Source organism: Sus scrofa, chromosome 13 (genome assembly GCF_000003025.6).
Source record: "Sus scrofa isolate TJ Tabasco breed Duroc chromosome 13, Sscrofa11.1, whole genome shotgun sequence".
Classification (NCBI taxonomy): domain Eukaryota; kingdom Metazoa; phylum Chordata; class Mammalia; order Artiodactyla; family Suidae; genus Sus; species Sus scrofa.
The window spans coordinates 131,186,759-131,211,766 of NC_010455.5; the positions used below are offsets into that span (position 1 = coordinate 131,186,759).

General features: G+C 46.9%; 1 long non-coding RNA gene across 3 annotated transcripts in view; it reads right to left on the reverse strand.

Moving 5' to 3' along the window:
* The window catches only part of LOC110256390, a 93,911-nt gene that overhangs the window by 14,925 nt on the left and 53,978 nt on the right, over window positions 1-25,008 (reverse strand). For 2 of the 3 annotated variants that reach the window (XR_002337829.1, XR_002337827.1), the window contains exons 1-3: window positions 18,460-18,578; window positions 14,162-14,201; window positions 10,212-10,421 (exon numbers count right to left, since the gene is read on the reverse strand). This is a non-coding gene — a long non-coding RNA (uncharacterized LOC110256390). Of the gene's footprint in view, window positions 1-10,211; window positions 10,422-14,161; window positions 14,202-18,459; window positions 18,579-25,008 lie in introns of those variants that run through there. The other variant, XR_002337828.1, reaches the window with a different exon arrangement.

The window sequence follows — 25,008 nt, forward strand, 5'->3', positions numbered from 1 at the left end:
TGGTCCAGAGGCAACCACTCAAAAAGGTTACTATAAATTACATCAAAGTCAACTGGGGATGGAACTTCCTCTTCAAGGACATGGACAAAGAGCACAGGACAGCTCACAGATTTAGGAAGATTTCAAACAATAACACTCATGATGGGAAATCCGATCCTCATAAATAAACCGAATGGAAAAGGCAACTTTGAAAAAAAACATTTCCCCTCAACTTCAATTTCTTAAATCTAATCTACAGGCGGTGTAGGAGGGCCGAAGAGGGAGGCACATCTCTCTCCGGAAAGTGATTTATGGTGGAGGTCACGGCAGCCCCTGTTTGGGCCTGTTACAGTTCGCTAAGCTCCACTAAGCTTAGGTATTAAGGGAGCCTTCATTGGAACATTTGTGCAGAAGGAGGGAGGAGGGAGGGAGGGGACTCTTTTTTTTTTGAAAGCTCTGGAGCTGCCTGAGGCCTCAGCTCAATCTTGGGACCCAACTCTGTTTGTCTTCCTTTTCTAGCCACGTTGTTGCCTATGGCTCAGGCCTTCTCTGCCCCATTGCTCCGTGTTTGTTTATGGCAGCGAAGTAGAAAATTGTCATGTCTGTCATTGTTATTGGTTTACTGATTGTGTGACCACCTGGTTTGCTGGATCCAGGACAAAGGCAGTGAGTCCCCCCACCCCCCTTCAAGCCAGAGCGGTGCGCTTCAGGAGGAAGAAGAGGGGAAGGGGATGTTTGGATGTCTTTTGTTTGTGTCTGTGTGTTGTTTTGCAAAGGATCGTTCAAAGCTGAAATTATTTTAATTGAAACAATAAACCTCCCTTAGCGCACGCTTCGCGGCACAAGTTTGTACTAGAAGGCCTTCTTTTTTTGAAGGAAAGGCCCTGAAACTGAGGAATTCCTCCATAAACAACTTGATCCTTGATTGGCCACGTTGGAGTTAGATGTGCCGTTTCCAGATGTTTTCCAAAGGGCCCGGTGCCCTCGGGTCCCCTCACTGCTTTGAGACATCCCTCTGGTCGGCAGAGACCCCACAGCTGTTTGAGCAGAAAATTATTTTCTTTTCATTTCATCGAATGCCACATTCAACATGCACCTTTCATCCAGAGAGGCCGCTGGGATGTTCAAAGGATTCAGAATTACCCACCCACCCCCTAGCCTCTGGAGTCATACACACCAAATATTTAACATCTGTCCTGCTGTACCACCCGAAAGTTTTAAATTGAAGGAAGATGTGTTTCTTGCACTAAATTACTGAAGGAATTTTCAGAGCAGAGCTCCGTTACCTAGGCTGGCCAGGAGATCGCTACAGGAAAACGCTTCTACGTTGCCAACCGCTGGAAGATGGTGAATGGTCAGCCAGACAGCCCATCCCTCTGCATCTTGCCTAAAGACGGCACCGCAGGCGATACCTCGTTGCTGGCATTGAACCGGCTCCTCTGGTAATAATAATGATAATTGGTTTCCCTGGGCGCTTCCTACACACCAGGCCTTGAGTCCAACGCTTAATGTACATGATTTCATTCAACCCTCAGAGCAACAGTATTAGGAGGTATAGTAACCGTACTTATTTTATAGAAGACAAAAATATGTGAGGCTTTGAGGGTTTGGGTGTCTAGTCAAAGATCACAAAGCTGGTGAGGCAGAGTTTGAATCCGGCTTTGTCTGACTTGATGCTCATGGTCTCAACCGCCATGCTCTGCTTGTCCTGGTGCTACAGGGCACAGAGGTGTATAGAAGAGCACCAGCTGCCTTGCCGCTCAGATGCGGTACATCTTACCAAGAACACACTGCGTGCGGAGCAGTAGGGCGGGTTTGGAAGTGAGGAAGAGAGACGAAGAGCCCAAGCCCAGCCCTTGCTAAACTGACCAAGAGTGGCCAGCAGTCTCCCTGTTTGCCTGGGACTGTCCTAGTTTCAGCACTAAGATCTTTCATTCCCGATGTGATAGGCAGAATTCTAGGAGGACTCCCCCAATTCTACACCCTGCTAATGCACACGGCCTCACCTAGTTATTCAAACATTAAATTTAGGAGTTCCCTGGTGGCCTAGTTGTTAAGGATCTGGTGTTGTGATTGCTGTGGCACGGGTCACTGCTGTGGCTTAGATTCAATCCCTGGCCCTTCTACATGCTAAGAGCATGGCAAAAAAAAAAAAAAAAAGTTATTGCTGTGAAGTGATTTTGCCAGTGTAAATAAGTTGATTGTAAAGTAAGGAGATTAGTTGGGTGGGCCTGACCTTATCAAAGGAAGGTCTGGAATCCGAGATGGAAAAGTTGATTTAAAGTATAAGAGGAACCAAGAAGGACTTAGTGTATAGTGCAGGGAACTAGACTCAATATTTTGTAATAGCCAATAAAGGAAGGGAGTCTGAAGGATGCACACACACACACACACACACACACACGAAACGTAGTGGCTGTACTGTATACCTGAAACTAAACAGTAAAGCAACTATACATCAATTTTTTTAAAAAGGAAAATTAAAAAAAAAAAACCACCAAAAAATGAGGATCCAATGAGGCTTTGAAGATGGAGGGGGTTCCCATGGCAACAAATGTGGGTGGCCCCTAGGACCGGAGTGGCCTCCAGCTGACAACTGGCAAGGAAAAGGGGGATCTCAGTCCTGCCTTGCAGGAAACTGACTCCTGCCAACAGTCTGAATGAGCTTGAAAATGCGTGTTTACCCAGAGCTTCCAGATGAGAACTCAGCCTGGTCGGCACTTGGACTCAGACTTTGAGAGTCTGAGCAGAGGCCCCAGCCATGTCACGCCTGGACGTCTACCTGCGGAGCTGCAAGCTAATATGGGTGTTGTACTAAGCTGCTAAACGTGCGAGGATTTGTTATGCAGCAAGAGAAATGCAATCCACCAGGAAGTGCTTCAGTCCCCAGGGAAACTGGGATAACTGGTCACCCGAGATGAGTGTAGGCCCACGTGATGTGAGTTGCTGGGGGATCTGTTCGGTTTTTATGGAGGAAGTGACCTGTCCTTGGGTAGGATTTAGGCAAGGGGGAAGGGACTGAAGGGGACTTCAGAAGGAGGATACAGCCCGAGCATAGAGAGAGAGGTGGAAATATGCAGAGGGTCTCAACTGAAATGCCACCAAAGTACCAACTAAATCCTTGAGGGAGTTAAGTGGGGACAGAGACTTTGTAACTTCAGCATTTGAAAGGTTCTGCTCCAGGAGCATGAAAATGGCAGGGAGATGAGCAGCCTGTAGTTGTGTGTTTCTGTTTCCGGTGCTGCTACAGGTCCACTCCACTTCCTTGAAGGCAGGGCTGTGGCTCATTCTGCGTGTTACCCCAGCGCCTAGTGCAAGGTCTAGCACATCATTGTGTGCCCAGTAAATACTAAATAAAGACATAATAGATGGTTTAACGGGGACAAAGCAACACCACTTTCAGCCAAATATGTAGCCATGTCATCCCTGGAAATACTAAGAGGTTGGCCAGGCTGACCCATCACACTGTCTCCCATCCTCCCCCAGGACCTGACTCTTTTGCTACATATGGGAGCCTCCCATGTCCTCCTCTGGATCTGGGGCTCTGGTGTCTGACAGCCCATTTCAGTGCTGCTCCACCCCAGCTGTTTGACACTGGGCAGGGAACTTAACTTTTCCGTGCCTCAGCTTCCTCCTGTGTAAGAAGGGCACACTAGGACCTGCCTCACCAGGTGATCTTAAGGATTAGATGAGTCAATACAACATGCAAAGCCCTTAGCGCAGAGCTCAGCAAAGGCTAAGCTTCAGTAAGTTTAGTTGCTACTATGATTAATTTTATTTTCAATAGTATGACCAAATTCAGGTGGAGACCCTTTCTGCACCCCGGCCCAGCCCCAGGGCATTTTCATTTTACTAGAAGATTTCTTGAAATCAAAAATACCTTTGAACCCCAATGGAAGGACTGCCCAACGGAGGTGAGTCAGATGGGGCCCTCCTACAGGGAGGAAGCCATGCCCACTACAAGGCAGCTTCTTAAAGCCTAGTCCGTGGACCAGCGGGGTCCCAGCCCTCCTCTAGTTGACCTGAGTTGGACTCCGCATTTTCACAAGATCCCTGAGAGAGGCACTGGTTCAGATGAGCTCCTATCAGCCCTACTGGCAACACTGCATCTCTCCGCCCTTTCCTTATGATTTGCTTTTAAACGTTAAGGTCTGTCCTAAGTTAAGCACAGAGGCGGTCCAGACCACAAGACTCTCAGCTGGCAAGAGAGAACCTCATTTCTAGGGACAGTTGGCTCTCTACATGTTTCAACAAACTGGCATTATTCACGAGCTCTAATGGTCTGAAGTCAGTCTTAAATCTCAGCAAAAATAAACTTTCCAGGAAATTTCTGGCACTCCTACTTTTTTTTTCAAGCCCATCATCTCAGGAATGTTATCCAAGCAATGGCCTCTTTCCCCACACGTAACTCCATTTCCCAGTTTAAGACCATTCTTGTTCTGGCCTTGAACTGACAAAATACACACACACACAAAGAAGAGACAACAGGGAGGCCACCCTTAATGTGGGGCTTTAGATAAGTCTTTGGGAAAGTCCATGATCTCATTTTGGCACAATTAGTGCTCTACCTCTTAGTGTAAATATTATTTTTAAGGAATATCTTAAATCTGAGGGACATCTGCTCCTGGTCACTGGGGTTCAAAGAGGCTTTTTTTTTTTTTTTTTTTTTTTTGTAAGTAAAAGAAGCAGAACCCACAGTCTGCCTTTAAGAGGTCAACAATGCAATGGTCTCCATTTCTTATTTCCCAAGTGAGCAGAACACGCAAATCTGCCTTTGAGGACCAAAACGCAAATCAGCCACATCCTTTGGAGCCATTCACAAATATTTATGAATGGACTGTTGTGTGATAGCTGCTCTAGGGAAGATGATAAGCCATGGATCCCTTCACCCTCAGGAAACTCGCAGCTCAAAAGGGAGAGCTGTTTATGTGACATATCCTTCGGGGTCTGCCCTAGTCATCGATTGCTGCTTAACAATTCACTCCCATTTTAGCAGCTTGAAACAGCAATCACTTTAGCATCTTTCACAGTATCTATGAGACAGAAATTCAGGAAGGGCTTAGCTGTGCAATTCTGGCACAGGGCTCTCTTGCAGTCATACCCAGATAGGGGCTGCTGAAGCAGCTTTGGGCTGGCCAGGCATCTTGCCTCACATTCTCTTGGTGGGTGGGCCGGCTTGGGCTTCCTCACAGCATGGCAGCCTGAGGCTAAACTGTTTACATGACGACTCAGGGCTCCAAAGGTAAGTGTCCCAGGAGACTGGGGCAGAAGCTGTATCATCTTTTATGATCAGTTCAGAAGTTACAGTGTCACTTCCTCTCAAAGGAGATTTCTCAAAGTCACATTATAAGATAAGAAGAGCAGGTGAGACAGGAAATGTCATTTTAACCATCTTTGGAAAATATAATCAGCAAGAGTGTTCCAGCAGAAAACAGAGTCACAACCAAATTAGGATAATTCAAAGAGGCTTAACTAAGGCACTAGTGGAGTTCCCGTCGTGGCTCAGTGGTTAACGAATCCGACTAGGAACCACGAGGTTGCAGCTTCAATCCCTGGCCTTGCTCAGTGGGTTAAGGATCCGGTGTTGCCGTGAGCTGTGGGGTAGGTTGCAAACGTGGCTCCGATCCCGTGTTGCTGTGGCTGTGGCATAGGCCGGTGGCTATAGCTCCAATTGGACCCCTAGCTTAGGAACCTCCATATGCTGTGGGAGCAGCCCAAGAAATGGCAAAAAAGACAAAAAAAAAAAAAAAAAAGAAGAAGCTTAACCAAGGTACTAGTTATGAAGATATAGGCAGGGCATAGGGAAACAGAGACTAATGTGTGACAAAGAAACTACTACACCCCTATAAGGAAGGAACAAGAAGAATAAGAGGTTACAGGACCTCAGGAGAGAAGAGTTCAGGAAGTGTTCCCTTGAGAGCACAAATCCCACCCTCCCAGCCAGGGCTTTCCATTGGCTGAACCCAACAGGACGTCCAAAGGCCCAGAGCCTACACTGAGCTGCCTCTGGGGAAGAGAGCAGAGTGAGGAAGAGCAGAGAGTACATCTGGAGAGGCAAGCAGAAGATACCCAGGTAAGGAAGATTCATAAACGCAAGAGAGATTATCATGTGATGTCAATATGTTACAGCAGTATATCTCTTTCTGCAAGAGAGAACTCCGAGCTGCTTCCATGTAATGCCACAGAAGTATCGATACGGTGAAGGGAAGTTCACCAGCCATCCTCTGGAGGTCCAGGATGCCACCCTTTATCCTGGGGCTTCAGAGAGTCCCAGGCAGTGGGAAAGAGAGTGGTCCACAGGTGCAAGCCAGACAGGGACTATACACAGCCCCTGGGCACGGACAGGAATGGCTCCTGATGGATGGTCCACAGGAAGTGGTGGTCCAACCGGAAGGACAGCTGATGAGGCTCCTCAGCACCACGATGCCCTACTATGCAACCGGCTGGGATGGAGACTGAGTGGTCTGCACCTGTGCCCACCAGAGCAGGGCCTGCCTGACCCCTGGAGACTGGGTCCTCTTCTGTTTGAGTGCTCTCTCCAAGCCTGGTCTCATCCCAAACCCCATAAACCTCTCTCCCTCATCAACTTCCCTCTAACTTTCCCTCCCCTCAATCTGGGGAATCTTCATCTAATCTGGGGGTAAGGAAGCCTGGCGCTTAACCTAATCTTCCAACTCTAGTACATATCCTATAAAAGGCAAACTCAAAAGTCCAGGTTTATGGAGTCCCACTGTGGCACAGTAGGTTAAGAATGCAACTGCATCGGCTCAGGTCGCTGCAGAGACACAGGTTCAATCCCTGGCCTGGCGCAGTGGATTAGGATGCAGCATTTCCATAGCTGTGGCGAAGGTAGTAGCTGTGGCTCAGATTCCATCCCTGGCCTGGGAACTTCTATATGCTGTGGGTGCGGCCATAAAAAACAAAACAAAATAAATAAGTTCGGGTTCTTACAACTCCACATCCTCAACTTTTGAAATTCAAATACAAAATCTGACCTACTTTCTCTCGGCATTCCTTGAGCCACACAGTGTGGGAGTTCCGGGGGCGGGGTGGGTCACAAGGTATGTGACGGAGTATCACAGAGCAGAAGTATTAGTACCATTGAAACTAAGAGGTCTAGGAACCCAACAGATCATGCATCAGGGGGATCAGGAAATATTTCATTTGATCCTCGGAAGAATAGATATCATTTCAGCAGGAAGAGTTGGAAGAGCATTCTAAGTAGACAGAGGAGAATGAGCATGAGAATTAAAACAGTTGAGAAAGGATGGTTGAATACGTAAGAAACATAGGGATATGTGCATGTAGAGGAAATAATTCTAGAAGAGCAAGGTGAGGCCAGGTCCTAAAGGACCTGGAAAGAAATCTTTGCGTCTGCGTTAAAAAAAGCCACCGCAGCTTGTGTACATCAGTGGGGTAACTGGGTCCAAGATGTGCTTTAAAAAGATTAAGACAGTGACAGTGCCTGGGGTGCAGATCCAGCAGTTAGGGCATTAGACATTCCTTTAGGCATAGACTCACTGGCGCCTCACGCCCCTGGCTTCCATCACCATCTGGTTTGCAAGGTGGCATGTTTCGAGGTAGGTTTTCCTGATCTCAGACCTGCGTTCAGAACTCCCCTTAGGGCTTGTCCACCTGCATGTCCCGCAAGCTCCTTAAACGCACCAGAGCTGAACCTGTCATTCCCTCTGCGCCTCCTTCCCTCCCATCACCACATCCCTTCCCTTCTCTCTGCCCCACACCCTCCCCTAGAAACACTGTATCCCCCAGACCAGAATTCTCATTTCCCCTCCCTCACTTCCAACTCCTAACCTCCACTCTCAATACTTAGCATAGCCAGAGCCTTCCAATCCTCCCGTCTGTGTTTTCCCCTGTTGAACCCGGCTCCTTCTTATCCTTATTGGAACTGCCCAAGATCAAGCCATCAGCACCTCTCCTTCTGACAATCACAACAGGTTGATGATTGGCCTCTCTGCGGCTCAACTCCGTCTGTTACTCCTCTCCCGCACGGTCTGTCCTAAACACTAAATCTGATCATGGTGTTTCCCCTTTAAAGACGTCCTCTGGCCACCCCTAGGCCTGTGGGATGGAGAAAACACTCATTTAGCATGTAAAGCCTTCATACCCTGACCCTGGTTACTCTTCTAGCTCTGTTCACGGCCATTCCCCGGTGACAGGTAGGAATTGATGCTTGGCTCTTTGCATTTGTCGGTGACACCCTTCCTGGAAGCAGCAAGTGATGGGATTAGATCCCAGCTGTTTGGACCAGAGAGGAAGGGCCTGGGGCAGAAGGAAATCGCAGCTGTGTATGCGTCTGCTGGAAAGGGAGGGGGAGGGGAATGAGACTATAGTAATCAATGCTTCAAAAATACTATCTGCCACGTAGTCCAGGAAAGAGGCATAGACTACCTAAGAAATGTTTGCATTACCTTATGTTTAAAGACTGGGAGGGAAAAGGGCTTTGAAAGAAAAGCAGATTTGGGTAAGATCCTAGTCTCCGAAGGGCTACTCTGGTGAGACCTCAGATAGGTATTTTTACAGGTTCCCCTCATGCAACAAAGCAGATTAGTTTCTTCCTCTTGCAAGACGCAAAGCTTCAGAGAGAATTGGAGGCCAGTTGAACCCTCATAAGCACTCTTCAGAGAAAAAAAAAGGGGAGGGGTGGGGAAGAAGGAATCGGAGGCCTGCAGAAATGGTGAATCATAGCTAATTAAATTGCTTTGTCTTCCTTGATGCTCTGGCTTTATTAAATAAACACAAGTAATCTTAATAAAATAAGTTTTGGATGACTTTAGGGTGTCCTGTTACCAGCACTGGAGCCAGGAGACCTGGGTTCCAATTTCAGACACATCCCTAACTAGCTGTGTGATCTTGGGCAGCCCTGGCCCTTCTCTGAGCCCCGGCTTCCCTGTTTATATAACCAGAGGACTGAACTACTTGGCACGAGTCCCTATATACTCAAGCCTATATTGCTTCAGTTTTAAACCAGTAAAATAGTTCCCCTCTTTCTATTTATCTGCCCCTGGATTTGACTTTTTGAATTACTCCCATCCTCAGCTTCTCTTTATTTATTTTTTCTTCTCATTCTATCTGCCCAGCCAAGCAAGGCATAGTCCTTGTCCGGCTGTTTTCCAGGCTCTTGACTTGGGTTTACAGAGTACGTTCTGCCCACTGAATCTGTTCAGGATTGGAACTTCCTTGGCGAAGACCCCAGAGCCAACAGATCTTGGACCCGTGCCACTTAGGATCCTTCCCAGGCCTGAAGGAGATGAGGCAGAAGGACCTTGATGCATGAGATACTGTGCTAATGTATCTCAATAACCCAACTGTAGCATCCTCCTGCAATGTTTCCCATTTGAACGATCCTATTTACTAAATTAATTTTTCCCAAGGGAAAATAAATCCAAGAGTAATGTAAGCTGCCTACAAAAAAAAAAAAAAAAAAAAAATACAGTGACCAAGTTAAGACCATGGTAGTTGTTCTGATGGGAAGGAAATCCTTCAGCCGGTCCCGCAGCTTAGCAGCATTTGCACAGTCTCAACATTTTGTCTATTCTTGGACCCTTTCAAGATAACGAACGCCATGATAAAGACCTTGATATATAAATGTTACCAAAGGATATCTGCTCCGTGAAGATAAAACATCTGGATGAATGACTGAGTTTTCCACTTAAGAAATGCTATCTTGGAGTTCCCTAGCAGCCTAATGGTTAAGGACCCAGCAGGGTCCCTTCGAATGTGGCACAAGTTCAATCCCTGACCCCCTGGCCCAGGGACTTCCACGTGCCAGGTTGCGGACAAAAAAAAGAAGGAAAAAATGACGTCTTGACATCACTTTAGCTCAGATGGAATGATGAATCATCCAACCACAACACCCCAGGCACTCCTAAAACAATGGCGAGAAGTACATGGCAGGCTCTTCTCCAGCAACCTACGAAGATGCTTGTGATGTTAAAATGCTGTCAGAGATCATCAATGGCCAGACAGACACCAGCTAAATTTAGAAGGAGTCAGAAAACAAAACACAAACTGAAAATACCATGTCCAATGGAGACGTGATACCATTTTAGCTTTACCTTATCACCAGCCTCAGATGACACCTGAAAGGACCCCCACCCCCACCCCCGCAGAAGGTTTTCAGACAAGCTGTTTGAAATCTTTTCCTCCCAGTAAAAGTCCTCCTCACGTATATGAGTGTTCGGTTCCATTTGTCAGCCCAGCTGTCCACATACCTGAAGACAGAGCTGTTGTCAGCACCTGGGACCTCTTCACTGGACAATATTCACTGAGCCTCTGTTATGTGCCAGGCGCTGAGTCAGGATGGCACCAACCTGGACAAGACACTGTCCTGACCCGGGAGGGTTTCTTGGTCTCGTGAGGGAAAACCATGCTTAACCAAAGATTGGCAAATAATGAGAGACACATGGAAAGTGAACTCAGCCCTGCAAGAAAGCAAAGACAATGGCTCAGTTTTCTCGAATAAACCAGAGACTATCAGTGCCAGGAGGGACTTTACAGAGCATCTGTTCCATGATCCTTAACAATGAAGAGACAGAGAGGGAAGTGGTCACAGTTTTAAAGCCAGGGCCGATAAATAAATTCTTTCTCCTTTTCTGGCTGATAACTTATTGTATGTTTCTCAAATAGTCTTTGGAAGGAGATGGAATGAAATCACGCCTATACTACTGAAAGAAATCATTTCTGTTTCCAACTAAAAATATGCAAGATATATCTCATCAGTATTTGTTAAGCAAGAAGAGAATTACTCTCCCAAGATTACTGAACTCATTTACCTTGGCTGTGTATTTTAAAATAATTCCTGGAGTTCCCATTGTGGCACAGTGGTTAATGAATCTGACTAGGAACCATGAGGTTATGGGTTCGATCCCTGGCCTTGTTCAGTGGGTTAAGGATCCAGCGTTGCAGTGAGCTGTGGTGTAGGTTGCAGTCATGACTCGGATCCTGTGTTGCTGTGGCTCTGGCGTAGGCCGGCGGCTCCAGCTCCAGTTCGACCCCTAGCCTGGGAACCTCCACATGCCGCAGGAAGTGGCCCAAGAAATAGCAAAAAGAGACAGAATAAAGTAAAGTAAAGTAAAATAAAATAAAATAAAATAAAATAAAATAAAATAAAATAAAATAAAATAAAATAAAATAAATACATAAAGTCATTCCTTACCTCCACCTTCCTACCATTATGGTCTTCTGTAGAAAACTCATTATTATCTTATTTGTGTTCTCTACATTTGCACAGCATTTTGGAGTTTAAAACATATTTTAAAGCCCACTGTCTCCATTTGGAAATCAAGCTGTAGGCTTGATAGCTTTAGAGGGACAAAGTAAGGGGAGATGGTTCAGAATGGAGCTAAGCTTGTGATGCGGGTCAGGGAACAAGACCTACAAACCCAGGTGGCAGGAGCCAGGATGCTGAGACCACTCCTGTGAGCCAGACAAGCAGAGGAGGGCTGAGGAATGGATTCAGGGTCATGAAGTCTGGTGAACTGGAAAGAAGCAAGTCAATAACCACTTAGTGAATAACTCCTGTGTGCCGGGCGCCATGTTAAGTGGCTCCAAAGATGAATGAGCAAGGCACCCCCTTTGAAGAGTGTTTGCATTGTCGCACAATCTCTTTAAGCCACAGGGTGTAGGAGGCATGAGTGAGCAGAAGCCATAGGGCCAAGAGGAGAAGTAGAGGAACTGAATTCCTGGGGGGTGGCCTCACCTTCTCTGTGGGTTTGGATCCATCCCAGCTAGTGGCACTGGGAAGGAAGAAAGGTGCCATGGATGTGACCACTGGACACATTTGGGCAGAGATGGAGGTTAATCTGCCACAGGAATGATAAACTTGGGACCTTCCCATGAACACCTTATACAAGGACCTCTCGAACAGTACTTCATTTTAAAGCCAGGAAGTGGATTCTACTCATTTTGTACGCAACGGGATTTTAATAATGTTTACATAGGCTGAGAGAGGCCAAAAGGGCCATCTGTATGATAGTTAAAACGTGGCGTGTGGGGGCGTGGGAGGGCTCCATGGCTGAGGGCTACTGGGGGTGCAGAGGAGCAGCTAGAGAGATTGAGAGGATGATCAGAGATAGAACAGGGAGGCTCCCAGGCAGTTGCTAGGGAGCGAATCTGTAAAGGGTGCTAGGACACGCCCATGGAAGGCAAATCCGAATGAGAAGGTAACGGGGTAGGGGGTGAGTAGGAACTGGAGCAGAGACTTGTTAGAAACCAGCAGTGAAGACAGAAACATCAGAAAGGAGGGATATGTTTGGAACTTGTTTAACAGAGACAGAAAGCTATTAGTTGGAGCTTCAGCCCTCCCAAGCTTGCCTTCATCCATCCAGACTGCAGGTTCTCCTGGCTCATTTAAGCTAGCCCCTGGCGGGAGTTCCTGTGTGGCTCAGTGACTTGAGGATCCAGTGTTGTCTTACAGTGGCTCAAGTCACTGCTGTGGCATGGGTTCACTCTCTGGACGGGGATATTCTGGAGAGTTTCCACATGCCGAGAGTATGCCCAGAAATAAATGAATAAATAACAAACAAAGAAACTAGCCCCTGGCAATGCTTCCCAAATTGCCTGCATCCTCTTGGCAGATAGCTGGACCCTCCATGTGCTGGTCCCGTCTCATGTGCAGCCTCCCTTTCCTTGGTGGGTACCTGCCCCCACCCTCTGCCCTGCTTCTTTCCTCCACAGCTTCTATGTGGATCCCTCCCCCAGAGATTCCCCCATCCTTCAAGACATAGCTCCTACGGGATGCATTTCTGGATCCATCCCCCTTAGCACATCACCCTTCTTGATGTCACTTCCATTTCATCCTGCATTATAGCAACCTGTGTGCTAGTCTGAGGGCCCACCTCCACCCTTTCTTAGAGAACTTCAAGGGCAGATACCCGAGGGCTTTCCTCTGTATACTCAAGCACCAGGAGGAGGAACTAGTACGCCATAGACCCTGAATTACAGCCAATGTACACCTAGGACAATGCTCCTGTGGTCCTTTAGTGGTTGTGAGGTGGGTTCTGGAGCCAGACAGCTCAGGCTCACTTGTTCCATCACCAGGTAGGTGACCTGGGGCAACCTACTTCATCTTGTCTGTGCCTCAGTTTTCTCTTCTGTAAAATGAGCATAATAGAACTTTAAAGGGAGTCTGTAATAGCTCTGTAAAGCCCCTGGCATGCTGTCTAGACACCGAGTGCTCAGTAAATGTAGGGAATGATTAGGAACACAGAATAATAGGGGTGCAATCTCCTTTTGATCTCCAAGAAGGCTCTGACTCATTTGTGCTGTATTTCCTGTCTTTGTCCTATTCAAAGTTTATGTCTGCACATGGCAGCTCTCTGTCAAGTCTATGCTGGCTCATATGCACAGGAATATTAGCAGGCAATTTGTTAACAAAGATTCAAAACAACCAGGTCAAAGAAATTTTGCTTAAAGCAATCTACCAATTCATCCAGCCATCAAACATATGCCACTGTGAGCTGGAAAGTCCTACAAAAAGGAAAATGAAATGAACTAGACGAAATCCCCACTCTCATGCTGTGATGAGACTCTGGGGCAAATGTTGTCCAAGTCCAGACAGGGCTACAAAGAAGAGCAGTGAGGTGTTCCTGCTGAGACACAATGGGATCTTGGAAGCACTGGGACACAGGTTCGAACCCTGGCCCAGCACAGTGAGTTAAGGATCTGGCATTGCCATGACCTGTGGTGTAGGTCGCAGACACAGCTCAGATCTCGCATGGCTGTGCCTGCAGTGTAGACTGGCAGCTGTAGCTCTGAGTCGACCCCTAGCCTGGGAACGTCCCTATGCCATGGGTATAGCCCTAAAAAGCAACACAACAACAACAGCAATAACCACAACAGAAAGATTTCTACCAAATTAGTTAGGCATCCTGGAGAGACCATCTGATTGCTGAAATAAATGATCATTCTTTATTTCTTGAATGGTTTGATGATTTGATGGTTATTTTTCTGAAGTCTATTTCTGATTTCTGTTAGAAAAGCAAGAGCCTTCAGAAAGTCCATCTGACTGACCTTATTCACAAAACAGACATGGACTCATAGACACAGAAAACAAACGTATGGCTACCAATGGAGGAGTGGAGGGGAGGATACACTGGGAGTTTGGGATTGACAGATCCACACTACTGGTGTGTAAGATAGATAAACAAAAAGATATACTTACTTCATGGCACAGAACTGCACAGTCAATATCTTGTAATAACCTATAACGGAAAAAAATACGAATAAGAATAGATACAGATGTATAACTGAATCACTTTGCTATATACCTGAATCAAGTACACTTCTACTTAAAAATAAATAATTTTTGGAGTTCCCATCATGGTTCAGCGATAACAAACCAGACTAGTATCCATGGGGATGCACGTTCACTCCCTGGCCTCGATCAGTGGGCGTTGCCATGAGCTGTGGTGTAGGTTGCAGATGCGGCTCGGATCCTGCGTAGCTGTGGCTGTGGTGTAGGCCGGTGGCTGCACCTCCAATTCGACCCCTAGCCTGGAAACTCTCACATGCCACAGGTTCGGCCCTAAAAAAGCAAAAATAAGAATAAATAATTTAATTTAAAAATTTTTGGTCACTTTGCTGTACAGCAGAAATTGAAGGAACATTGTAAATCAACTATACTTTAAAAATTTTTTTTAAGTTTTTTTTTTTTTAAAAAAAAACAAAGTCCACTGGGACCCAGGAGAGAAAACTCAAAAGCAGCCCAGGGTCAGAACTACTTAGTGAGCTGATCCGAGAAGCAACCTCTTCACATTCTCTGAATGACTCCACCAAATGGAGTGACCATAGCTCTTTACAGCCAGCAAGGAAATAACTTAGGGCTTCTAACCTCAAGATGGGCAAACTCAGAACTCATTGTACCCTGTTTCACTTGTGCCCCCAGGTATCCTCTGAGGACTGTGGAGAGAGGATGCAGCCAGAGGCTGCTTTGCTAAGAGCCCACGTGGAGGAGGAGATTTTGCTCATGGCTTCCTGGGAGGCTGTGGACCAAAGGCAGTGACCCTGATCAGAAAACACTACTTTTTCTCTCCAGTGCAGAAAGGAGAGAAGACAAAAATTTGGACCCAGAAAGAAGAATCTCCCTCTCTCTCTCTCTCTCCATGTCAAATTAAAAGTAACTTCCACTTCTTGTGGTGGGAACTGTAATCCTACTGAAATTACAGCAGCAAAGCTGGGGGGCCTATTACACTGTGCTCTGTCAGGGACGTGTGGTCCCTAGGAAACTAGCTATTTAAGCAGCCTTCGCTTGTCCAGAGTTGATGATCTGAGCAGTTTTTTGTTTTGTTTTGTTTTTTTCTTCGAGAGCACCCTGTTGGGATGAGAACTGTTATTTATTTGATGGTTTTCCTTTTGGTCTCAGGGACCAGATGGGGCTAGAGACCTGGAGCTCTGGCTGAGGTGGGGAGAGGGGACAGGGGTAACCCTGAGGGCTCTGAGCCCTGGTTCCAGTCGTCCTGCTGGTCAGCCACTCCTATGGTTACTTGTTCAAGCCAATCCCTTCTCTCGGAGACTTTTTTTTGTTCTTTTTAGGGTCATACCTGCAACATGTGGAAGTTCCCAGGCAAGGGGTCGAATCAGAGCTGCAGCTGGGGCCTACGCCATGGCCACACAACACCGGATCCAAGCCACATCTGTGAACTACACCTCAGCTTGTGGCAATGCCGGGCCCTTAACCCTCTGAGGCACAATGGGAACTGAGATGTTAGATGTGTCCAGCCTATAGACTACTCTAGTCACTAGACTAACTCACTAAGATTGTGACCAGGGCACACCGTCATCTTAGGGTCTCGGTTTATTTGTGGGTGAAATGAATGTGGTGGACAGACTGGAAGGAGGCCCCCGTGGTTCACGCCTTCTGTATCCACACCTTTGCGTAATCCCCTCCCATCGAGTGTGGGCGGGGCCTCCTGACCCACAGACTATGGCAAAGATGACAGGGGGTCACTCCTATGATGACACTACATAAGACTGTGATGCTCATCTTACTAGCAGACTCTGTACTGACTGTCTCCCTTGCTGGCTCTGAGGGAGTAAGCTGCCATAGAGAGAAGGACACTGGAGGGTGGCCTCTGTCCAAAGGCCCTCAAGGAGCCAAGGACCTCAGTCCAACAACCCTCAAGGAATTGAATCCTGTGCACAACCAAGTGACTTTGGAGGGGGATCCTTCCCCAGTCAAGCTGCAGATGAGAACCCAACCCTGGTCGACTCCTGGATTCAAGATTCGTGAGCGACTCTGAGACAGGGAGCCCAGCCAAGCTGCTCTTAGACTCCTGACCCACAGAAACTGTGGAATAACAAACGGACGTTGCTTTATGCCACAAAGTGTGTGGTAATTTGCTATGCGGCAATTGATAACAAATGCAATGAAGCAGCTGGAACCGTCCTTACTGCCACCCTGTGAGAATGATAATTATATTCTTTTGCTATCAGCATCACTCCTCCATCATGACATAGACAAACACACTGTAAGATGCTGTCCCTGTGCTGGGGTGAGAATAATTTATCTTCCTAGAACTCCTAGGGTACTTATTCTATATTTAGATTCTCATGTAATCAGGCCTCATTTCCAGGCTTCACGCTGCTGATTGCAAACACCACACTCACATGCACGGGCCCACATTCTCACACACACAGACACACACAGACACACAGACACACAGACACACAGACACACACACGGGTCCTGCATTCCACACGGGCCCACATTCACACACACACACACCCACACACACACACGGGTCCCGCATTCCACTGAACCCAGTTAGGGGTTAACCTGGAAGAAACTGGCTCCAGCAGGAGACAGGACTCCTCTGAGATAGAGCGGAAGGGCTTGCAACAGGAAGGTCTGCTAGTCTTATTTGGTGGTGTTGGTTCCAAGAGAAAGAGTCAAGGAGACAAGTCTGCCGAAAGGAATTAAGCCTCAGGAAGAAATTATCTAGCAGGGGCCCCCATTTCAGCAATTTTTAAAAATGACCCCTGGTATTTTAATAGCAGTTAAAGACATCAGGCTTCTTTTTAGGTACAGATTTGCTCAGAAAGAGTGTGAAAAGAAGAGCCTCGGTAAGCCTATGTTATTTAACCCATTTTGTTCCTGTCTGAGCCTGCTCTTCTGGAATCTGACATCCTCCACAAATAAAGTCAACTTTACGGACAGCCTCATTTTGGAGGTAAATGAAAGGAGACCAACGTTTGGCTAGTGTCTGAGGTCGTGGAAGCTGGAATGGTCCAGAGTGGTGCTGAGAAAATCCGGCTCCCACACATCTTTGAGGCAAAGAGAATCTGTGCTTTTACCAGCAGGGCTTTTGGGGCTGTGGGGGAGCCAGACACTCTGTTTCAGGAGAGTTTGGGGGTTACTGCCACTGGAGCTGACTTAGGAGTAGGATGTGACAGGAGCCAGGTGGGGTGAAAAGGTTCTGAGATCAGAGCCAGGTAGAGCCAGTGAGAAGTGCTGGGGAAATGTTTCTGAATAAATGAATAAATAAAGCATTAATTCCTGCCCCTAGATGCCCTGCAGCTACGTTTGTGCAGGGTTTCCCCTAACAAGGAAGGATAAGATCCACCACTGCCTTTCAAGAAACTTACAGACTGGACAGGCTTACAGTCAAGATTCAGGAAACGGCCAATTAGAACCCAATAAATAGAAACAAGGGAGGGCCCAGTCCACTGAGCCAGGAGGAATCTGGAGAAATTTCAGGAAATTTCTAGTGATCCCTCCCAGGCTGTAGCAGAAGGCTGAATTTGGCAACAGGTGTGTGGACATTTCTTGATGAACTGATAGAAGCTTTAAAAGCACCGCCCCCGCTCCCGATGCTTCTGGCCCCAGCAGAAAGCCCTTGGAGTTCCAGGGTGAAAACTGCTGGTGTGTGGGGACTCAGCCCCGCGTAACCAGGCCAACGGCGGGGCAGCATCGGGTGGTCCAGGGGCTCCGCGGAGGCCTGTCTGCGCCCCGTGCTGCTCCCAGCCGATGGGCCCCCGTCACAGGCAGCAGCGCAGAACCCCGAAGCCGGCCTTTGTGCCGCCGGCGGCCGCCTTTGTGCGGCTTGGGCCCGGGCACCCCGCCGGGCCGCCTCGGCACGGATCACCCCCGCCGCGCGCTGTACCTGGCCTTTTGTCACCAGCTGCTAAAGAATTCAGAAAATCAAATTTATTTCCCCATTACCGCCGGGACGCCCCTTTGTGTTGCGAGGTCTCTTTAACCATTGCGATCCCAGCCGACTTTGTGAGGGCCTTTAAGAAAAGCCGCCGCCTTCCAGCCCCCTGACTCTCGGCCCCCGTGGGAAATCGCGGGCACCGTCGTCTTCTCGCACTAAAGACGCTAAGGAGCCCCGAGGCATGGGGTTCTCAAGTGTCCTGCCTGTTAACGGGGATGAATCAATAGGCATCTCGAGTTCAGATGATGTGCGACCTTTAACCCCCTCCTCAGGACTGAGCGGATGGGTATTAAACTCCACGTCTTACCAGCCCAGCACTGTCCTCAGCCCGCTGGCACGTCCAGTTTCACCCTCCGAGGGTTCAATGCTACCGGCTCCTCCCCATTGCCATCTGCCGGAAGCCACAGGCTAACCCGAAAGGGCTTCTCTCAGGCGGGTTTCTCAAGTGTCTTGGGCACTTTAAGATAAAAGGGGGTACCATTATTTCCTTGATTAGGTCGATATTTCCTGAAATGAATACAAAATATTGCCTTGACTTGCCAGGTTTTTTGGGGAGTGGGGGAGGCACAGGGGGGCTGTTTATTTTTTGTTTTTTGGTGATTGTGTGACGAAATAATTTTTTTTTCCCTAAAGAAAACCAGTTTGGGAGTTCCCATCATGGGTCAGCGGTAACAAACCCAGCTAGTATCCATGAGGACTCAGGGTCCATCTGTGGCCTCACTCAGTGGGTTAAGGATCGGTCATTGCCCTGAACTGTGGTGTCCACCCACAGCTACAGCTCCAGTTACAACCCTAGCTTGGGAATTTCCATATGTTCCTGTGCAGCCCTAAAAAGACAACAAACAAACAACAACAACAAAAACTGTTTTAAAAGGGTAAGGAAGAGCAGGTGCAGGTGCATGCTTATAGCACAGGTCACCCACACTATTTTGTCCGCTCATAAATTAACAGAAGAGATGGATACGAACAAATCCACCAACACAACGACACCAACCCAAGAAAACCTTTGAGTGAAAAGTTACAAAATTACAGTACCATAATTCATATTTTCATTACAAAATAATATATAGTGCTGTAATTTGAATTATATAGTCATGAAGCAGAGAAAAATCATAATAAGAGAGTCTGGCCCATTGATTGTAAATTATGCATGTTTTAAAGCTTTTGCAAACAGTAAAAAAAAAAATAGTCATGATATATAGCACTTAGCAGGAGTCTTTTTTTTCCTCTCTTTTTTTTATTGTGAGAATTTGGAGATGCCACTCAGTTCCACTATGATTAAAGGACATGAATATAAATCAATGCCACATTTGCTAACAAACAGCATTCCTCTCTTTATACACATCTGTGTGTCTACATACACACACACACACACACACACACCCACAAACGACTGGCCCACTCAGCTGCCCCATGATTTCACAAAAGAGTGCCTCTAATGTTTTCTGCTTCATAGGGAGCCAGTGGGCACGGGGCTGAACTGGATACCTACACCAGAGAAGGCCTGAGAGGCGTAATCAAATAAGGGAGCCACTTGAACTGAACTCCCAGCAGGAGCAGGAGGGAGGCCTGGAAAGGTTACAGGTACTTTTCAGCCAGCCTCGCAGGAGAGCACCAACTTCCTGCTGCTAGAAATTTGTCTGCAAATTTCTTCCTCATTCAGACAGAGAGCTGGGGTCCAGGAGACACGGGGTTGATATGATAACTTGATTAAGGCTGGGACGGATGACATGGGAGCACCAAGTCGGCTCAAAGGAATCTGTGCTCTCCTCTTTAACCTCTCCTTGGGAGCCTACAAATTATATCTATTAATGTATCAGCCCCCTGGCACCACACAAATTCATTACCCGCTCACATGTATGTCAATCATTCAAGGCGCTGTTATGGAATCCCCAGCACATTTTCATTTCTCTTCTTCTTTAAAAAAAAAAAAAAAAATGTGTAACCTGTTGGGTAGTGCAGACAAAGACACACAGCCTGCATCCTCCTGCTGCAGTCACTTGGGAGGTAGAAGGAGCGCTGTCAGTCCAGGCTTTCAGAGAATCATTTAAATGGGCCCTGGGCAGCTGGACCAGATCCAGGGGAGGGACAGACCGAGGAGGAAGGATTTGGAAACCATGTTCAGTGAAGCATGAATGGGAAACGTGAGGATTAGCCTGGAGAAGAGGAAACGCAGAAAGAACTTGAGATCTGAAGACGTGCTAAACGGAAGGAGGACGAGCATCTTCAACTGGGGGGGGGGAAAGAGCCCCATTCGGGGGAGGAGTCACTCAGGGAGGCAGCGGGTGGTGGAGACAGGCCTTCCAAAGAGCCAGCAAAGTGCCTGGATGAGAAATGGGCTACGTGCTGTGGCCACCCCAGATGGATGTGAAGAAAGCTGCAGTGTGGCCACAGCTACAGGAATCACAGCTTCCCCTCCCAGGGTCTGAGCCAGGAGCCAGGCAGCCACTGAAAGGCTGAAAAACCACATCTCCAAATACTGGAAGGAGAGGAAGCTAACTGAGGGTAAGCCTAGCAAACAAGGCAGGTTCTTCAGTGTACAGTTCAATGAGTTTTGACAAACAGAACCTACATAACCACCAGCCCAGTCATGATAGAGACCATAAACCACCACCCCAGGAACAAGGTTCCCTTTGCCTCCTTTCCAGCAAACTGCCCCAGCCCCACCCCCAGGCAATCGCTTTTCTGATGTCTCTCCCTCAAGTCAGTTTTAGAACTGCATTTAAATGGAGTTAAATTTAGTATGGACCCTTTTGGGTCTGGCTTCTTTCACTTTACGTGCTTTTAAGATCCATCCATGTGGTTTGCTCCTTTTTAATGCTGAGTAGCATTTCCTAGTCAGGATACAACACATTTTGTTTGCTCATTCTCTTGCTGATGGACATCAGGGCGGTTCTGGTTTGAGATTTTATAAATGCAGTTGCTACTAACGGCCTCAGACGATTTTTCATTGCTGAGTCAGAGGGTATATTCCAAATGCCATTTCAAGCAGGAGGGCAAAGCAAGGAAAAGCCTGAAGCCATAAGGTGTGGACTTAAGACCAGGAAGAGTTTCTGGGACTTGACAGTTGCTGGTTTGCACAACTTTCCCAGAAAGCACAAGCTGTACCCCTCTTCCTCCCACTGGTGGGCGGGAGGCATCCACCAGGACTGATCTGGGCAGCCCAGGGTCCTCCCTGAGTAGGAATATCTGTCTCAGCAAAGTGGGTGTTGGCCATCATTTGAAGGCTACTTGAAATGTCGGAATTCACATCTACTGAGCTCCTTTTGGGTGCACTAGGGGCTGTGGGAAGAGAGAGGAATTTGATGACCCTGTCTTTAAAGAGCTTAAAAGGAGAATAAAATGATGTATGAACTAGGAAACCATGACTCTGAGTTCAACAAACACTCACGGGTCAGTTGCTGTGCTGGTGTGGACTGAGAACAGGTATTGAGAGTCCGGATCTGCTGTGTCACTTTGGGACATGGAACCTGTCCATGCCAGGTGTCCCCATGGCTATGCACCTCCTCTTTCAGATGGCCCTGAAGGGAATGTTGGCAATGAGGCTTTGAAGTTCACATTAAAGCCATCAAAACACAGAATGGTTTTGGTGATGGATAGCACTTTAGAGTTCATGGTCCACTCTATCCCAAGGACAGATGGGAAAGCGATGTCAATGCTAAGAGAAGGTCTTTCCCCAAGGTCACAGGCAGAAATGTTTTCCTGCCCAGTACAACCATTATCCCATTGTATCAGTTGGCCATTTATGATAAAGTCCTCTTTATATGGCAGAGAACTATTTATCATGCTGGTATTGATGGATATGATTAGCACATCTGTTGTGGTCTCAGTGGACTGATCAATCAGACTTGGCCTCTGAGCAGCTGTTACATTTGAAAAAAAACATATTTGAATCCAGAAGTTATCCAAACTGTGTGAGAAAAACCGTAGGCCATGTTATGCTAGGACCCTTTGTGATTAGGGCTCATTCATCCTCTGTACCAAGTTGTTTATTTATCTAGTTGTTGGGCTTTTGGTTTATTTCCTTGTCATTTTTCTATGCACAGGTTTGACAGCTGTGTAATCACAGAATACTGTATAAGCTACTTTATATTTCGCTTTTTTGCTTTATTTTCTATAGAGTAAAACTTTCTTACTTTGGCTAAACCACACAAGCCTTTAAAAACATTCATGTATATTACATTACGACAAAGGAAGAAAAAAGCTGTGAATATATTGAAGTTCCATATTCTTTTCCAAACATTTATTAACAGATGTGTGTAAAAGAAATGAATTTGGATTTATGCAAACTTGGCAGGAACTCATTAAAAATTAATTTGCAAATCAGAGGGAACAAAGACTGCAGTGTTCATGATTCCTGCTTTGTGGTTTTTAAGTAATACTAAAAATTATAAAGTACTTTATACAGGCACAATCCTTTACATTTTTCAAACTACCTTTATATCCATTCTCGATCTCATTTTTTTTTTTTTTTTTTACTTTTTAGGGCCACACCTGTGGCATATGGAAGTTCCCGGGCCAGGGATCAAATTAGAGCTGCAGCTGCAGGCCACAGCCACAGTCACAGCAACTCGGGATCCCAGACACATCTATGACCTATACCACAGCTTGAGGCAACACCAGCGCCTTAACCCGCTGGGCAAGGCCAGGGATCTAACCTGCAACTTCATGGACTAGTGGGGTTCTTAACCCACTGAGCCACAACGGGAACTCCCATATCCATTCTTTCACTGGAACCCCTAACCAATGGGCAAGGCATGTGTTATTGCCATTTTGCAGATTAAGAAAACAGCCTCAATATCTCATGATAACCTAAAATGGAAAAGGATTTGAAAAAGAGTGTATATATATATATATATATATATAAAACTGAATCACTTTGCTATACACTTGAAGCTAATGAAACATTATAAATTAACTGTGCCTCCATAAAAATGGTTAGTTAAAAAAGAAAACAATGGCCTGGGATAAGACACTTAGCCAAGTTCACGTACAGAGCACATCCATGTGGCCTCTACCACACCACCCTCTGCCCACAGAGCACTGCAGCGCAGGCCCAGCCCCCCACGGCACCCCAAAAACCCCATGAGCCTCCGCCCCATTAACAGAGCAGTTCTTTTGAGCGATCACAAGATCTGTGATCCCAGAACTTTTTTTTTAAACACTGAATATTCACTTCTTCTCTATCTTCTGTCAGAAACAGAACTGGCTACATAATCTGCAGGACCCAGTGCAAACTGAAAGTCTCGAGCCCCTTGTTAAAAAAACAGGAAGAAAGATGCCAGTAAAGATCCTAAAATATAAGCTTTTTCCTTTCTTCTGTGGTCTCACTCTCAATTTGTCACGGTGGTTTTGATTTGCTATTTACTGCCGTTCTAAGTAAAGTGAAATTCAATTTTCAGGTACCCAGCATGAGTTTTACTGTTCATCTTTCGATTTTACAATGCCAGTTTTAAAAGCAAATAGAAGAGCCTTTAACTCTTACGCAGAATCACCGAAATTACAGAATTTCGATTTCATATCCCATACATACATGTACTTTTTTGCTTTTACCACGGTGGAAGTGCTGATCAAAACTAACTCAGCTGTGTTTATTTCACTTCATCATACACATAATCCCCTGGGGTGCTCTGCCATCGGCTTCCTGAGGGGGCTGCTGCGTAGACAGGTGACTGCATCCTCCTCTTCCTCTCCTTCTGTCATCATGTTCAGTGACTGGCCAATGGGGGAAGTCTCATGAGTAAAAAAGGCTATGGTGGGGGCCTCTGGTAAATCGTGTTTCTTGGAATGCCACTGTCACCTTTCTGCATTCTTCCATTCCACTTTGAACACAGATGATGACTCTTGGGGCCACCAGCACCCCGCGTACTCAGTTGCAGACACAGCACGTTTGCCTTGTTCTGAGAGTCACTGAACCCCCTTGACTGTGGTTCTGAGGGGATTCTGTCCTCCTGAGCCATAGAGGGTGTTCTGTGTGAATGGCAGGCAAGGGATCGCAGTGGACAAGCGTGTTGTCTGCCTCTCCCTTGCTCCACCGTCTCATGGACTTCACTTTGCAAAACGGAAGTTCAAAGACGAAATTGTCAAGCACATCAACACAACGCCAGCCAAGCATGAAACCAAGCCCAGGGTACTTTTGAGCATGGAGTCCTGCTCCGCTGCATGGGTCACATGCCTGTGAAGCTGATCCTGGTCAGAAGTCAAAGTCAACTTTGATCATTACTAGTGTAGAGGCTTTGAGGGTGTAGATAAGTCTCCAGGGCTTGAACTATAGCTGAACTTCTGGATGAGTTCCAGGGTGGACTCCCTTCCTTACAACACCCCCCACTGATGGGGCTCGAAGAAGTGCCATCCCCTGGGGAAGAGGGGACACCCAGTACTGTTCCACTGGACAGCCCTGTGCCTGTAACTGGGTGAGGAAGGAAAGAGGACTACAGATCAGCTGGGCCCAACTAAGGTACAGTGAAAGGAGAAGTCCTGTCCAGGAAATGCTATTGTAACCAGAAATTAAGGGGGAAATCCAAAATGTCACCATAATCTACTGGCACCCTTCTTTCTCCAAAAAAAGGAAAAAAAAAAGTTTTTAAGCGACTCATCGCTGAAGATGCATCTCTGGCGCATCTACATGATCCCCAGTTCCAGGAACATCTGCGGGGGGATGGAAAAAGCCAGGGAGATCCAAGGTCTGGTCATAGCTCTGGGGTTCTTTCTTGATGCATGGCTGTGCTCGGGCCACCTAACTTCTCTGCACTTCAGATCTCTTAGCTGTCAAACGAGAGCAATGACTCCTCATCCAGCCGTAGGTAGGTTGCTTGGGAGAATTAAACTAGAGGATGGCCGTAGAGTGGGCCATAAG